The 18281-nt window shown below is 39.0% G+C and overlaps 1 long non-coding RNA gene across 1 annotated transcript in view; it reads right to left on the minus strand.

Moving 5' to 3' along the window:
• Positions 1-18281, minus strand: part of LOC111092997 — a 43039-nt gene that overhangs the window by 16723 nt on the left and 8035 nt on the right. Inside the window, exon 2 of the long non-coding RNA XR_005380254.1 lies at positions 14612-14729. This is a non-coding gene — a long non-coding RNA (uncharacterized LOC111092997). The remainder of the gene's footprint in view (positions 1-14611; positions 14730-18281) is intronic.

Consider the following 18281-nt stretch of genomic DNA (forward strand, 5'->3'; position numbering starts at 1 on the left):
CAGTCCATTGTCAGGTTGAGGACACAGGCTGACTGGGGCTTCTGATGTGCTTCCTCTCTTATCAAAGTGACCTGCATCACCAGGTTCAATTCTAGGCCTGTGACTACTCCATTTGAGGTACATCAATGGAAACTGAAAAATGTGAAGTATAAGTATCTATATGCCAAGGGACCCATGTCATTTATATGAGGCAACTAAAGGTATCTGGTTTGAATTCTGCAAACTGGCTGTCAGTTTTGTTCAGCAAATTCATTAATCTTCCCCATATTGAGTTCCCTTCTGCAGAGCCTTGGCATGGGTACTGGAAGGGAAATGAAGATAAAGAAACATGAGTTCTTTTAGTTATTCCCTATTTTATTGCTCCTGTTTTAGTAGCTATGGTCATTTGGGGTCCTGTGGCAAATGGAATGAAAGATTTGTCAGAGATTGGACTGACCCCATTTTCTTCTACATGGAGGGCCTGGGTCATGTTCATCTCCAAGTCAGCATTCTACAATATCCCAACCACCCACCTTCCCCAACTTCCCAACCAATTCTCCCTCCCCATATCATGACAATCCATATAATAAAAAAGAAAAGAAAAGAGATGAGTTCAGATTTTACCTTATCCAGAAATCTTGTCACATCCTGAGATTTTTCTATGATTTGCAAAACCAGCATATCAGCCTGACTGATTTTCATCAGAAGGATTATATTAATGGTTGTCTTTAAGGCAATTATTTGGGGGCAACAGAAAGAACATTATATAAATGCCTGACCATTCCCAACCATCTTGCCTTATGTCGCCTTGGCAGACAGCTGGGAAGAAGGGAGGTTTGAGAGTTCTATGCTATCTGGCCTATTTGACTTTCTTATAATTAATATTAGGCCTCTGAAGGGTTTTTAATGTTACTTCTTAATAATTATTCCATTGAAAATATTTCAGTTTAGTGAAAATGGTTGTAGAGTCACTAGCCAATTTCTCGGTTCCCATCTTCTGTTTGCTTTTGGGAGGCTTCCACTTGCAGCTTTCATCACAGAATATGTATTATACATTCCTTAAGAGCAATAGAATGTTCTGCTGAAGACTTAGATCTGTGTCTCATTTCCTTTCCAACCAATTGAGAATTCTCTTTGGCACAGGACTTAAGAACTCATGTTAATTTTTTTTTTTTTTTTTTTTGGCAGCACAATACAGAAAGATCAGTTTCATTGTCTTTCAGTGTTTTCCACTAATTAGCTTTTTTGATCTCAATGAATAGGTGAGTTCTTTTTATATAATTTATTAGCTTATTTCATCTTTCTTTTTTAAAAGGACACACTGGGAAAGGATACTAGAATCTGAACAACACAGCTTGGGAAGATTTTAAAATAATACTTAACAAGCCAAGGGATTTATATTTCAGAATTTTGTATACATTACTTGGATATTAGATAGAGTGAGCTCTGTTCTTTTCTCAAGTCCCTGAGAAGGTTTGTGGTTGTGGGACAGGGGAGAGTGTTGTGGGAAAATTTATGTTCTTGTTCACTTCATTTTTACTTTTCTTTACATTTGATAATTATGTTTTTTACGTATCATATTTTATTTTTTACATAGATTCTCAGAGGATTAAAGGAGAAGACATTTACATATGATGTACTCAACATTTCTTCTACATTACTAAGTGTATAAGAAAGCTAAACATTGTATGTCCCATGTTTAATATTTATGTCCTGCCTCTTTCCTAATAATAGAACAAATCCATTATAGGGGCATTAAACTGATGGTAGAAGAGAACATTACACGAGAACAATTACAGTTAAACAGTTTGTGCATACCGGTTAGCCTTATAATGTTATCTGTCACTTTTCATATAGTACTCAATTTTTTTTAAAGTTTCATTATTTTACTTTTATTTCTGTTCCCTCTCTTTTCTTTACTTTGTTTCCTGTCTGCCTTCTTCTAATTCTTTTTACCCTAGTCAAGGCATCTGCATTTTGCCCACCTGTGAGCCCTCTCTCAAGATCAAGATCGACATTCTTTTTGACAGACATTTTATTTACAGAGAGAAAGTGGCTTTGTTTTCAAATAGCAGCTTCCAAAGATAGTTGGCCCCACTTTGGAGAATGGCCACAGATCAACTATTTCAAAAACAAAGTTATGATTTTGGTAGCTATACTCAGATTTTAATCTGGTTATGGATGTCATCTCGCTCTAGTTTTATCCCAGTACTGTACCTTTTGCTCCTTGGGCTATTAGTCTTTTAGTTCCACAAGCATTCTGAACATATTCCCTGCTTCCAAGCTTTTTTGTATGCTGTTCCCTCCTTTCCATGCTTTCCCTTAAGCTTAAATTCACCTCTTCATTTCTGGTTTGTAATTAACCTCATTCTTGGACTCAGCTTATGCTCCCCCATGCCCCACTTAATAATCTGTTTTATCTTCCTTTGGCTCATGAATTTTGTAAGTAATTTTAAATTCTTAGTGGAAAATAATGGAATATAAGAATTTAAAATTATATTTTGATATCTCTTTTAATACAACCCTTTTTTTGTTTACCCCTGCCATTTATTTCCATGATGTTGTCCAATGAGTACCAAGTCTTTTGTCCATTTCCTTTGGCAAGTAAGTGTGTTACTCTGTTGAATATATGTACAGTGATTTAGTCAACAATTGGTTTTGGAAGATATCTCATATGACCTTTTGTTTGGTCCTAATTCTGGTAAATATCCTCTAAAAATGCATTTATTAAGAAATCCATCCATTTTTATTTTATAAGTATAGTCTTTAATAACTGTATAATTCTCTTCTAAGCCTTTTAAAAAATTTATTTGAGAGAGAACAAGCAAAGCAGAGAGGCAGGGGGAGAGGGAGAAGCAGACTCCCTGCTGAGCAGGGAGCCCAATGCAGGGCTCAATCCCAGGACCCCAGGATCAGATATGGAGCCAAAGGCAGATGCTTAACTGACTGAGGCACCCAGGCACCTCTCTTCTGAGCCTTTAAGGGACTCAAACCCATCTCTCAGTCTTGCATCTTGCATCAATTTTTATTTTGTGACTTTGTTTTTTGTGGGTTCTTTTGATTTATTTATTTATTTATTTATTTATTTATTTATTTAAGAAAGGGAGAGAACAAGCATGAGCAGGAGGGGCAGAGGAAGAGGGACAGAGAATCTCAAGCAGACTCCACACTGAGTGTGGAGCTGAGTGTGGGGCTAGATCTCAGAACCCTGAGATCATGACCTGAGCTGAAACCAGGAGTTGGATGATCAACTAACTGAGCTACCCAGGCATCCCTTGTGATTTTTTTTTTTTTTTAGCATAGTTTGTGTTGAGGCAAAGGCTCTGCTTATGGCCTCATGAAGATGGTATGGCAAAGGTCCTCAGCCCACAGATGCCAGTCTTGCTCTAAGATCATCATGAGAATAAGAGCTGCCATTGGAAAGTACTTAGTTCTTCTTGTTTTATAATCAAAGCTTCTATTTCACAAGCAGAAATGTTTTATAGTTGAAGAGTCACAGCTAACTAGACAGCAGAAGCAGAGAAAAAATTGTGTTTTTTTACTATTAGATTTTATTTTCATCACATGATTTTTTCCCCTGTATTTTAGTATCAATATCTCTTTTTCTGATCTTGTTGATGTGGTGTTGTTTATATATGGTTCAAAAATATTTTGTCTTTTTACCTTTTATTTTGAAGTTTCCATTTATTCAATGAAGTTGTGGCCTTTGGGCTCATAACAACTTCATTTTTCTATTATCCCCACCAGTAAGGGAGGGTCTTTGCAACCATTTTGTATTGTCTGCCTTTGCCCCTCTGCCAAAATAGCTTGTCTAGATGTCCACTCGTATTTTTCCCTCTGCAAGTCAATCTGCATGGGTGCCTCTAAATAAGCTGATGTCTACTCATAACGCAGCAAGGCAGCCGTCTTCCACCACCTTCTGTGCTGGGAAGAGGAAATGAACACTCAGAGACAAGCAGGGATAGAAAGCATGGCTGATTCTCTTAGTAACTATTTACTGCTTCCAATGCCTCCTGTGATCTAGCTATTCTTGGGCTCAGTGAATTACTCAATATCCCTCTAATAATTTTTTTTTTCCCCTTTCTTAAGCCAACTTGAATTGCTTTCTGTTGCCACTAGAAAAACTATGGCTAAGTCATGTTATTAACAAGTGAAGAACCTCCAATATAGTTCTTTGGTAGCGTAAATTATCTTTTTTTGTGTTCCACTTGGCTTCTCTCTCAAAAATTCCATTAGTATTTTCTTCTCAGAGTCCAGTAGGCAACACATTGTGCCCTTGAGTTTGCCACTTGTGCTAACATGTTCCTATTTTGAATTGTGCTTGTCCCAAATTCAGGTGATTTTCCTTACTCCATCATGTACTCCTCTGAGCCCTCTTCTCTCTTTGTCTCTTGCTGCACTTCTCATCTCTTAAGTTCAGGAATTCCACATTCTTTTGGACTCAACTTCTATCTACAGTGGGACTGGTTGTTCATATTGTCTCTCTACATTAATCCCTCTGTATCTTTTCTTCCCATTTCCATTCTTCCTTTCTGGGTTCTTGACAAAGCTGCTCCTACTGAGGCAAGTATTTTTGTCTCCTCTCTTCCGCAAGAACAATTTTCTCCCTACCAATTTCTTATGATAGCTCTCGTTCATTCCTAGATTCTTCCTCTTTCCCTTTTATTTATTTTCCTCTTTGAATATTTTCTTCTTTATATTCCTTAAACAGTTCTGAGAGCCTGTCCTACTGTGTTCTTATTGACCCTGGTGTTTTCCCGGCATTCATTTGGGCTGAGAAAATGAGATTCCCCTCTTACTCTGGTGCTCTGGCTCACCTCCTCTTACTTCTGGAAATTTGTCTGATTAGATTTTTGTAGGTTCAGAGACTACAGAGAAGAGTATTAGTCTGGGTTCTCCAGAAAAATGGAATATATGTCCTTTTATTTAATTTTCTCATATATTTATTATACTATATACATTATTTATATATTATATTTATTTTATTATGTGTATAAAATAAGGAATTTGGTTCATGTGGTAATAGAGGCTGAGAAGTCTAAGGATCTGTGATCTGCAAGCTAGAGACCCAAGAGAGTCATGATGTAAACTTCCATTGGGTGTAGGCTTCAAATTCAAAAGCAGGGGTAGATTGATATCTTAGCTAGAAGACAGAGTATCAATATCTCTTTTGTAATTAATTCTACATTACTCAGCCTTTTTTTTCTATTCAGGCCTTCAACAGATGGGCCCAGGGTCAATGACATCCACCCATATTAGGGAGGGCAATCTGCTTTACTCAGTCTACCAGTTCAGATGTTAATACCATCTAGAAAGATTCTTTTGTAGACACAAATGGAGTAATGTTAACCAAATATCTGGGCACCCACAGGGTGGTCCAGTTAAACGGACATATAAAGTTAACCACCATAAAAAGTTAAAAAGAATTACCTCAGCTGCTCATCCATACCTTGTAGGCATCCATGTCCTGGTGAATCCCACAGGGCTCACTGCCCTAGGTCTCATGGATTTGAGCTCCTGTTCTCAGTGAAATCTTTACTTGTTTACTTCTCTCACACATTTCTGTCATGGCTAGCCCTTCTTTTTACAGTTTGTTCTAGAGAAGGAATAAATTTGCATAAAAACTGCCCAAGTAAGGCATTTGAGGATAGCTAGCCCTGCAGAGGGGTTGGGAAGCAGAGAGATTGTTCACTGCATCAGTGTCATGAATCAAACTCATATAGTAGATGGTTCTATCTTTCACAAACATATTCAGTTACTCCACCTACATGACTTCCTCATTGTGCACCTTTATCTCACCAAATGGCTCAGCTTCCTGTCTCCTCCTCCTCTTCTTCTTGTACTCCTTTCTGTCTTGAAGACCCAAATTCTTGTTTTATTCATATGGTTAGCAGTGAAGCTAATTCTTTGTTGCAGTGCATTCTTCCGAAGCGCAAATGTGTAGATTCACTTTTCTTACTCAAAGACAGTTCTGTCCTAGAAAGCTATTAAAATGTTAGTTTATTCACTCTGTTTTGCTTATTCAGGCAAGTAATCATTCATTCATTAAACTTTAACAAGTACCTATTTAGCATCCATCACCAGTGGAGGTGAACCATGGAATGGCATGGATTTAGCACAGATGGACAGGGGTCATCATAGAATATTTTCTAGAAATAGTTTCACTTGAGTCTTGAAGGATGAGAGGACTTGGGTAGGTAATGAATCATTTGAACCTTCTTGTGTATTGGCAGGTGGAGGTGGAGCATGAGGGTGAGTAGTTGTGGGGCATGATGGCAAGGAAAATTCACAGGGATGTCACACTGATAGTTAGGTCTCAATACACCACAAAATAAACTCTGCTTTTCCTCTGGTATTCCCTTGTCAGTAGATGACACCAACACTCACCTAATTGTTCAAGCCCAAACTGGAGCATCATCCTTATACATCTTCTTTCTCAACAAACATATATAGTCCATCAGTTACCAAAGCTGGCCATTATGAACAACTTTCAGAACCTTAAATATGCTATCCCTCCTTTTACCTCTGAGTGTTTGTGAATATTATTTTCTCTGTCTAGACTATGGTTCCTTTCCCACACAACACTCACCTTTGCTTGGCTAATTCATACTCATTCTTAAAGTGTCATTTTAGGTATCACTTATCTCAGGAAGCCTTGCCTGGCAACCTACATCCAGATTAGATGCTCTTCTGGTGGAATCCCCACACACCCCAGAAAAGCATTTATGATATTCCATTGTAATTGTCTATTAGTTTCTCTGTCTCCTTTACTAGTTTATGAGCTACACGAAGGAAGGGATAGTGTCTCTTTTAACTTCAATGACTGTTGTACAGTGGCTGGCACAAGGTAGGTAGTCAAGTAGACACCTGTAAAATGAATGAGTAAATGAATGATTGAAATTTCACAGGTAGAAAGTTCTAGTCATGATAATAAGCCATGATTGGCTATGATCTGTGTGGCAGAATGGAGGAGGAGCTGAAGTCACCAGAATGGAGAAGGCCAAGGGCTAATGTTTACTTTGTACGTGTCTAGAGGGAATGGAACTTGTTCAGGATGATGGTCCATCATGACAAGGATAGAAAGACCATGAACCACAGCCAAGATCTTCAGTGAACACAGTGAGTAGGTGGGGAGGGCAACAAATTAGAGACGTGAAAGTGTAAATTGTGCATAAGCCAGAATCTATGAGTGTCAAGAAGGAAGGAATTTTGTATAAACATGGAGGAATATTTTTTGCACTAGAAACATCTTCTCTGCTCATACAAGCCTCTCAGGTTGTCTTTAAGCCCCATCTCTCTCTATATATACTGTCCTTAATAATGGCTTTAATCTTGGAACCTTAAGTTGAAAGTGTCTAGTGAGCATTTCCCATTGTTGCCTTTCAGTTTTTCATTCCCAAGTTCAGATTCCAAGTGAGTCACCTCTGTTATTGAGACTGCCAGTCCATCATAACGCTTTTGAAAATAGTCACAATGCCTTCCGCAGCAATTGTTTCCTCCCTGGAGAGAAAAAACCATGTTTTTAACCTTAGCTTTCAAAGGATGCTCTCTTATTGGCTCATTCTTTTTCTTTTAATGCTCTCTTCAAAATCCAATTTTTCTAATGCTCTGTGGTGCACACTGAATGACTTATTTCCAGGGATCTGAATTACTGCAAACAGGTCTCTTGGGTCCTTCCCAGTGGAATCAATAATAGTCATTCTTACCATGTAACATCTTGCCACACGGTATTTTGTATCCTTTTTTATTTAGATCATCACAGTGCATCTTTACATAATGGTGCCCTTCTCTTACCCTTCTCTGTCAGAAGGTTCCTTTTCTTTCCCTTCCTTCTCAATTCCTTCCCTTTTACTTCACCCATTCCAATTCTTCAGCTGTGTCTTGCTGGCCACTTTTTTGAGAGCTGACACAGAGCCTCTGGAGACATTGTCTCACTCTCAATAGGACACAGATTACTCTGGAAGACTCCGAGTGCAGACCTTTGACCTCTGACCCCATAGTTAGGGCTACTTCGGTCTTGACTTTCCCCACCAGGTTCTGCATGGTTCAAGCAGACCACATGCTCACTGTCATCGTGGTCCTTCACTTTCCCGCTTCTTGTTCTTTCCTTAGGCCCACTGCAGTGTCCCCCAACTCCTCACTCTGCTGAAGGATACTCTATTCTCTCCTGAAGACCACAGTTTGATTTGGATAACTGAATTTGATCAGAGATCAAGGGAAAGAAAGCCTTTGAAGATGAACTCTTATGAAACCATTTTCACTGATTTGAGGCCTGCCAGCAGACGATGGTGCATACAATGATGCCACTTACATTAGTAACATGTGACTACCATACAGTATTGATAGACTAGAGGTCCTCATCATTTGAGAAGGTAATCTTCTTTGGGGCAGCCCTGGTGGTGCAGCGGTTAGCACCACCTGCAGCCTAGGGTGTGATCCTGGAGACCCAGGATGGAGTCCCATGTTGGGCTCCCTGCATGAATGCAGCTTCTCCCTCTGCCTGTGTCTCTGCCCCTCTCTTCCATGGGAAACAAGAAAGGAAGAGGACACTAAATCAGCCTTGGTAACCCATGGGTGACTGGTGTCACTGATAGATTATGCTTATATTTGAGTAGAATTTCTTCTCACAAAACCAAACAGGAACAGAGGTAGTATAAATCTTGGCCTGTAGTCTGCTTTTCTCCACTAAATGTTGCCGAAAGTCTCAAGTTGAAAAGAAAATACAGAGAAATTTGAGCACTGGGTGTTATTCTGTATGTTGGTAAATTGAACACCAATAAAAAATAAATTTATTATAAAAAAAAAAAGAAAATACAGAAATCTGGGGATTTTGTGCTGACAGTTTTCACTTCAGTTTTAGGATATCCTGAGAGATTCTCCTTGACTCTCCAACCTCTGGCTTTATAGTTATCAGAGGATAACACACCTTTCTTGACCATTTTTCCCACTTGGAAACTCTTTTATAAGAAACACTGATTTAGAGTTCCAGGCCTCTGCTTGTGACTGGTTCTGATGCTTCTCTCCAATATGAGAAACAGGCCGAGGGAAAGGTCAGAAGGACAACTGTTCCAGTCAAGATGAATTCCTGAGAGCATACAGCAAATATGTTCCCACCACCAATTCTTGGGTGAAGATGGGCACTTAGAAGTCCTCGGGGTTCCTGCCGTAGGATGGGAAGCAGGGCAGATCTCTCTTATGTTTTCAGTGTGCTTTTTACAATCCATTAGGTAGATAGAGGAACCACTGTCACACCATTTTAGAAATGAAGAAATGGAAGCAAAGCATGATAATGTGTTTGGCTAGAGACCATGAAACACATCATAGGTGCAATTGAGCCCATGCCTCACGTCTTCTGACAACTGACCTGGCCTCTTCCTATTGGTGTGAGTTGCTTCTCCCTAGCCCTTATTCTTGGTCAGAAATCATATTTTTCTGAACAAAAAGAAGCTACATTTAAAAAATTCTAAGCATGTAGTTTGTTCTCTAGTCACTGAGCTGATGCATTTATCTAATCTGTACACACAGAGCTCTGACTTCATTGTATTTTGCTAGAATCACATTTCAGGGCTTTGGGTCAGTATTATGCAACACCACTTTGCTGGTTTGTGCTCTGCCAATTTTTGGTAGCAAGCTTAATTATGCAAATATACCTGATAATAGCGTATTCATTTTAGTCATGCTCAATTATTTATTTTTTATGCATGGCCCTGGTGACTTGGACAGATCTTAGTAACAGCTCATCTCATATCTAGCAAGGAGACACAGGAAAGGGCACAATTCTGATGCAGGTCAACTGCCCTGGTAGGCATCAAGCTGCTTCAGGGAAAGCCACATCTGAGGCAAGCCCAGCTATTTCTAGGGAAAATACCAGCTCTGTTGCCTATCTGTTGTTCCCAGACTGAGGAGCCATTTCACGGGACTTGGAGGAGCAGTACTTGAAATTATTGGGTTGGAGGAGAATGGAAAAGAAACCTGTTTGGTCATTTCCACTGACATCTCCCCATCTGTGTCACTTTTGACTTTAGGGATAATAAAAAGGGACCTGGAGGGTAAGCAGTATAGACAAGTGGAAATAGATATGCTAGAGTGTTTTTCTCTTCCTAGAAGATAGCAAGTGAAACTCAGGCCACTGAGGAGAAATAGAGTGGCAGCTCTCTTTAACTCTTGATTTTTCCACAAGTGTCATGATCTCATTAACACTGAGCATTTGCCTATTTTAACTGGACAGCGCTCTGTCCCTCGGACTTGGTTAACCTGTACTCATCCTATAGGTGTCAGTTTAAGGGTGACTTCTCCCAGAATGTCTTCCCTGAACACTTTACCTCCATCCTCACACCTGGAACAGGATAGGCACCCCTACAGTGTTCTCTCATAGAATCAGGTTTGTTGCTTATGGGTCCAGTTATTTCACTTAATGGGATTACTTGTTTCATTGTATGACTACCCATCTATGAAGGTGCAGACCACGTCTTTGCTGTTTACTGATGCACAGCACCTAACTCAATGCTTGGGAGCTGGTAGCCTGTTGGTAAATGTTTGTTGAAGAAAGAAGAAAGAGAAAGAAGAAAGAAAGAAAAAAGAAAGAAGAAAGAAAGAAAAGAAAGAAAGAAAGAAAGAGAAAGAAAGAAAGAAAGAAAGAAAGAAAGAAAGAAAGAAAGAAAGAAAAAGAAGAAAGAAAGAAAGAAAGAAAGAAAGAAAGAAAGAAAGAAAGAAAGAAAGAAAGAAAGAAAGAAAGAAAGAAAGAGGGGTTCAGGCTTTGCTTTCATCCTTAAGAACCAGTTGAAGCCCAGAAAGACTTGCCCAACTTTGTCACAATGTCTGTTTCTAACTTAGAACACACAATATCTTTTCTATTGTACAGTTGTGTCTAATTAATTGATGACTTTTGTGAACACGGGGTGGGGGGGCACTAAAGTATTTGTCCAACAAATTTTGCCTTAATCTTTCTTCTGCTAACCTACTGTTTCTTCTTTCCTCCACTCCCCCTACAACCACCAGCAGGGTGGGAATAGGACCCAGGCCTGACCAATCATGGCTCTTCATCAGGATTGAAATTGGAAGAAGGCATTTTCTTTTCTGATGGGGTTATTGTATTAAGGGGTTTGGATCTGGGACCACTAAGAGCCACTTTGTTTGCCATCTCAAAGGGTCTTATGGACAAAGCCAATCAGAAAGCCAAGTAGAAAGCCAAGTAGAAAGCTAAGTAAAAAGTCAGTTAGGGTCCCTAAGATCTTGATTCTTGAACCTGTTTTTTGTTTTATTCCTATGCCCTTCCCCAGAATACATTCTAGTTAGGAGGCCAATAAATACTTTTTCTTTAAGTCAATGTGAGTTTGATTTCTATTTCTTACAACTGAAGCAGATTGGCTAATGTGGTGACTAAAGTGCATTTATTTTTAGGTACATAGGGAGAGTCACCTGAAGTCAGGGGAAAAGGTTGCCACACCCTTAGTTTCTACGTTTAAATGGACTTCTGACTTTAAAAGACAGAGTCCTGGTAAATAAAGAAATTGTTATCTGAGGCCAGATTTAAGAGTCATGATCACAGCTGTAATTGTACCAATGGAAAGTGGATAAATCATTGCAATACCTAAAAGAAGTATCAAGTCCTAATTCTGTCTCAGGCTCATGCAAGGATGCCAGTGGCTATGGTCAACTCTTCTGGCAAATATCCAGGGGCAGGCAGAGAAACTCATCCATGGACTTACTGTGTGACCAGGGAAGTGAGTCCTTGATCTTTTGATTTAGAAATATGCCATATATGCCATGGACTTACTTGATACAGCTGATGTTGCTTCTCCTTTCTGTGCTTTCCAAAATAGGAGTTTTTATTGCAGACATTATGTACTCCTTCATAATTTTATATTGGCTCTGGTGGAGTGGTTAAATTCACTATTTGGCAAGAATATGAGAAGACTTGGAATTCAATGTAGCAATGATGGGATTCTGGTTGTCCCTTTGGAAAGTGTGGCTGTGTTTTCTGTTGTACATGAGGTACTGGCATTTTGATAGGTGGGCGTTTTTGAATTTAGTATCAGGGGAGAAGGTACCTTAAATGTGTTAGGAAATGAAAGGGTGGAGCGCAGTAATCTGCATAGCTATGGTGATCTCCTACAGCCTCTCCACCCTCTTCTCTGGTGAAATGCTTCTTCCTCCCATTTCTCCCTTGTCCTCCTACCACTCTGAATCAGCCATAACAAAGACCTTATAACTTGCTTCTGGCTAAAATTGTGTTTTGGGGTTGAGAGATCATTTCTGGGAAGAGATACTTCTTTTATACCGGGTCTGCCTAAATGGGGCCGTGGGGGGCGGATGTGAATCTATAAAGACTACAGGGGCTGAGAGGTAGAAAAGAAGGTTGTGCGCTCTTGGTTTGATGCCCCAGCTCTGAGGCCCCCAGGTCCCAGACACTGTCATTGCTCACATTGCTCATTCAATCCCCAAGCTACTCCAGTATCCTATCTCCTGTCCTGGGTTAATAAAATCTCTGTTCTGCTTCATGTAGTTTGATGCTGATTTTTATCACTTGCAACTGAAAGAATTGTGACCTCAGTGTCATCTCCTCAGAGAGTCCTCTTTTGACCACTCTAGCTAATTTAGTGCCCTTTCTGCTACCTGCCATTTTCTATCTTGTTGCCCTATTTTATGTTTTATAGCACTGATTGCTCTCTGAAATTAGCTCTTCAGAAAATGTCTAATTTTCTATCTGCTTATTGCTTATTCTTTTCTCCTCCTCCTCTTGCTACAAAAATGTAAGTTCTATGGGTCAGAGATTTCATGATTTATTCATTCATTAATTTTCCTAAGGCCTAGAACAGAAGCCAGCATGCAACAGGTGCTTCTTAATAAATATTTATTAATCAAATCACTCACTAATGTAGGTATAAAGACTAAGAAGTACCAAGGAAAGGGGATCTGCAGGTGACAGCAATTACTTGTCTACCCTGATTCTCTTGGCTTTTCCTATTACTTCACTAGTTGATATTAAATATTTTTTCCATTTTCTCTACTTTGGTTGTCCTTTATTTAGAGTAACCTTACTAATCAAGCTCTACATGGTTGTCACTCGCCTCTGGTCCTCTGATCCTTATTTGCCCCCAAGCCCCAACCTCCATCCAGCTTCCCTAAATGCTTATATATCAGATGATTTAATTATTGAAAATGTTACACTTCTTTCTGTTTCTCCACCCAAGGAAACTACCCTATCACAATGCTTGAGTTCTGAATGATCTGCCCGAATAATTTTCTCAAGCTTTCTGGTGGTGGGGAAGTGATTAAGAGATCTAGTTTCTTAAATGTGTATAGTATTTCATTATTTTGAAGGCATTTTTTGAATGAGTTAAACTCAGCTGGTCTACACAACATCCATTATGAAGTAGACCAGGATTGGAATTGGTATAAAAAATTCAAAGATGATGGGGACACCTGGGTGGTTCAGTTGATTAAGCATCTGACTCTTGGTTTTGGCTCAGGTAGTGATCTCAGGGTCATTAGATTAAGCTCTGTGCTGGGCATAGCACTGTGGAACCTGCTAAAGATTCTTTCTCCCTCTGCCCCACTTCCCCCACAAATTCAGAGATGAGAAAACCAAGATACAGAATATTTAATGGCTTTTCTAAGGTTACAGAGGTGGCGAAGGTGAAGCCTGGACTTTACTCCAGTGTGTTGCTTCTTTATATCATCTGCGACCATGTTGAGAAGACTGTCCATTGGGATGACAAACAAATCATAGAACATTGGAAAACTGGTGAAGGCTAGGACACAAAATCAATTGTGGCCATATTTTACTGGATTTATAAAACAAACTAGAAAGTCACATCCATATCACTAGTCAAAATTTTGATATTAAAAAAGAAGTAAAAACTTCCATTTGGAATTTCTTATGGTACTATTTATCAAGTCTCAGCCACAAAGGGATAGAAAAATATCATTTTTGGACAATTTGCATTTTCCCTGTTTTAACTAAAATCCAATACATCATAGGCACAATGACATTTTAAGAGTTTCAAGTCTGTAATGGCTGTCAGGACATGAATCATTCAAACAGAGGCCACTGTCCTGAGCAATGACTCAGAGTAAACAGCCCTAAGAGAGAAAAACACATTTTCCCTCTACTTGGAGTCATCGTTCAAATGAAATCAACCTACCAAATCGATGACTACTTTCAGAAGGCTGGATGCTTCTATTGTGTCCCCAGCATAAACACATTCTTGAGCAAAGCCCACCAAACAAGAAGCAGCGACTTCTCACGGGCAGTCCCTTATTTACCACTAATGAAAGTGTGACCCCTGGCAATCTTTTCAGTGTTCCTCTGTCTCAGCTTCTTCATTTGTAAAACAAGCAACTTAGACCACATCGGCTGAGAGGTCCTCCTGGTCCTAAGAACTGTTTTACTCCAGTACAGTAACTATGACTTATTACAGATATTTTCTTACCCACTGAGAGAAGCTATCACACAAGGGAGAACACCTCAGAGCATGAGGTGTGGTAGGGAGTTGCTATTGCTTCAATTACCACTGAATTATGGCCAAGAGGGGGATGAAGACTCATGGTTATCACTTGGGTGGCGAACACTATAATTTGCACTGGGATGTTTGTGTGCCTTGGAGGGAGTTGCTAGGTTCTTACTTACCTAGTGTTTCAACAGAGAACATATTTTGTTGTAGCAAAGGAAAGCACAGTAGCCAGGAATTCCATTGCACTTTTGTGTGCTCTGCTATCATTCCTGGACCAAGATGTTGCCTCTTACCCTTAAGATGAAAAGGAGAAATGGGGAAATTAGGGAGGGTTATAATTGTTTTATCTGGGGCAAGGATGTGATGGAGCGGTCACTGGTCTAAAGGATGGGGTTGGTCTCTAACTGCCACAGGATTGGAAAGTAGCAGAGACTATTCCTTTAGATCTAGGCACTCATTACCTGTCCTTCTGGGTATGACTAAAGACTTGTTCAGCTTAGGTCAATGTAGTTCTTCGGTGGAGGCTTTTATTTATTGATGGATAATGTCAGATTTTTCTGGGTCAGATTTTTCTGGAGATGGTGGTTGGGGGGGTTTAGGTGTTCCAATTGTTTCAAATTTCCATGCTTTCAAGCAGTAACAGTCAAGTGTCTTAAAGATTTAAATTTTTCATCAGGTGCATATTCATAACCTAATTATCTTATAACCTAATTAAAGTCATTGAATTTGAATAGTCACACAATTCTTGCCAATACACAATCCACGCTATTGATTCAAAATAACTGCTCTACAACTGTGGAGCCCAGGAGCCCAGTGGCCTCCCGAAACCATTGCCTGGGAGGCATCACAGAGTTTCCTCTCAGGGACATGCTTGTTCTCATAGGGGATTTGCCAGGCTCACCCAGGACAGGCAGTTCCAGAGATTCTTGGGGTGCTTTCAGTGGCCCTAAGATTGGATGAAATGAATGCTAATAGAATCATGATTTGTATGGGGGGCCCGGAGATTCAGGAGTGGCTTTTAGTGCTGTATATTTTTAAAAATTGTGGTAAAATATACAGAACATAAAATTAACAATTTTAATCATTTTTAAAGTGTACAACTTAGTACCATTTAAGTACATTCAGAAAATTATATAAACATACCACTGTCCATTTCCAGAACTTTTCCTCATTCCCAAACAGCTACTCTATACCCATTAAACACTAATTCTCTATTCCCTCCTCCTCCTAGCTCCTGGTACCCTCTATTCTATTTTATGTGTCTACAAATTTGTCTATTCCAGTTACCACATGTAAGTGGAATCATGCAATATTTGTCTTTTTGTGTCTGGCTTGTTTCACTTAGCACGTTTTCTAGGTCTACCCATGTTGTAGTGTGTATCAGAATTTCATTCCTTTTTATGGCTAAATAATATTCCATTGTTGGGATATGCTACAGTTTATTTATCCATTCAGCTGTTGATAGACAGTTGGGTTGTTTCCTTTTGGCCATTGTGAAGAATGCTGTTAAGAACACTGGTATACATGTATCTTTCAGGTCCCTGCTTTCAACTCAATATCTATCTATCTATCTATATCTCCAAAAGTAAAATTTCTGGATCATAGGGTAATTCTGTGTTTAATTTTTTGAGGGACCCAAAAACTGTTTTCCACACAGAGTGCACAATTTTACATTCCTATTAGCAATACATAATGGTTCTAATTTTTCTACATCCTTGCCAACACTTGCTATTTTCTGTTTTGTTTTGTTTTGTTATTCGATTATAGTCATCCTAATGGTATGAAGTGGTAGCTCATTGCAGTGATGCTGTATTTTTGATAAAGCAAGGGCAGGAGGCCTGGAAAGACTAGGATTGCTTGGAAATTTAGCCATTGACCATATTCCAGAAGATAAAAGTTGTGCCTAAAGTTCTGAGATCCATTTTGAGCAAGTTACTTACACTGGATCTTAGCCAAAAGGCCGAGAAATGATTGAGCAAGTTACTTAATCCCCGGCTCACTATTTTTCCTCAGTGTGTGTGATCATGAATCTCAAACTAAATAGATTACCTAGGAAATACTGCCTGCGCCAGTTCTAAGTTGAGAACACTGCTGGCTGGTGGACCATGTTTCTTGCTGATTGATTTGCCTTTAGCTAATTATAGGTATGGCACAATTTGGTTAGGCCTAAAGTTTGGCCCATTTATTTCTTGAAACTGTAAGTCTGAGTTTCTCAGGTTACTAGTGTACATAAGGAGGGGGTGGGGTTTAGCCATTACTATTCTATAGAGATCTATTCATTTCATGGAGAAATCTATCGGGAATAATATAGAATTATTTGTCACTTTTATTGATCTTCCATCAGCTTTCAGTTTGTGAACAAAAAGTTGGTTAAATCAATTCAAAAATCCTTCTTTTTTCTCTTCCCCAACATTCAACTACTGATGTTTGTATAGAGTCTGGAATATAATATTCCACAAGATTCAAAGTGAGTAAGGATGCCCCTTATCAAATAAGCCAGCTTTTCTAGTGAGATAAAGCATGGCTGGCTATGTCCTGACTTTCCTTCATTTTAATTAGTTTCTTATCATCTGATAATGCATTGGGATGAACATTTTATATATATATATATATATATATAGGGCTGTTGTGCTTTCAATTTCATGATCTAGGAGGGATCTTAGTTGACGAGTTGACATGCCATCTAATTACTACAAAAGAGAAAGATTACTGATCAGGTATGCCAAAATGAAAAACAGCTTGCAGAAAGCAACTACTTTTTAATTAGCTCATATTTAATCATTTTACAGAGCAAGTCACCTCACTCTGTGCTCTTGGCACATATTTTGCATTGAAGGAAACAGCAGGAAATAACATGACTAAAAATTAGGCATTCCATGAATGATATTTTTAAATGCTGAGGCAGTCATCCTACTGCAATATGGACTACCTTCAGCCTGGGGAGTTGATGCAGAGAGATACAGGTAGAAAGATGAATAAAAATTCAACTTTGTTCCCACAAAATGCCTGAATCCCTTCTTAGAAAGGAGGAGAGATGGATATCCATGTTAGGCTTCTCAAACTTCACAAAAGGATGTCAATGGATCCTATAGCTCAGCTGCCAGTTAAAACATACGATTTCAAATGAGTAGCGAGAGAAAAGTGCCACAACTGTAATTGTTAATAATTACAAATCCGAATTCTCTTGTCCTCTATTCAAAGTCTTAGTTGAGATGACATATTTACAGAAAGAAGCTCGTAGGAGAGACAATCTGTTAAGTCCTCCAGATAAGTGTTTCCCAATTTCTCTTAACAAGGGAAATAATAAAATTAGTATTTATTAAAATCAAGAACATTGATCGTTGACAACTGGTACAGCACTGGCACCCACCAGTCAGAATGGTGGTTGCAAATAACCATATTGTATTGGTTCTGCTTTGAAGCTGGCGTTCTTCTCCACATCACAAAGTTATGTGGAGCCCCTTGCCTACTGTCACCCCAGTGACAATAAGCGTACTTTGAATGTCCATTGTCAAATCGAGAATGAGAAAATAAACCTTCACAAATCGTGGGCCCAATTTAAATTAAATGTATTTTATGATCAGCAGCATCTATAAATCATTGAACATTTTTCATACATTGATGAGTGAGGTAATTATTTATAGAATTAATTTATGGGCATTACTTCAGGAACCCTTGAAAAAGCTTCAAGTTTCCCCAAGGCTTTGTTGTGCACAAGTTAGGAGTCAAAGAGTGACATAATCATGCTGTGTAATCACCAGGCAAAGATCAAAAAAATCTATTGGACAATATTAAGGGCCTGGCTCATTACATCACATGACGCCCAATCTCTTCAGTGAAACTTTT

Source organism: Canis lupus, chromosome 28, assembly GCF_011100685.1.
Source record: "Canis lupus familiaris isolate Mischka breed German Shepherd chromosome 28, alternate assembly UU_Cfam_GSD_1.0, whole genome shotgun sequence".
In the NCBI taxonomy this organism is placed as follows: domain Eukaryota; kingdom Metazoa; phylum Chordata; class Mammalia; order Carnivora; family Canidae; genus Canis; species Canis lupus.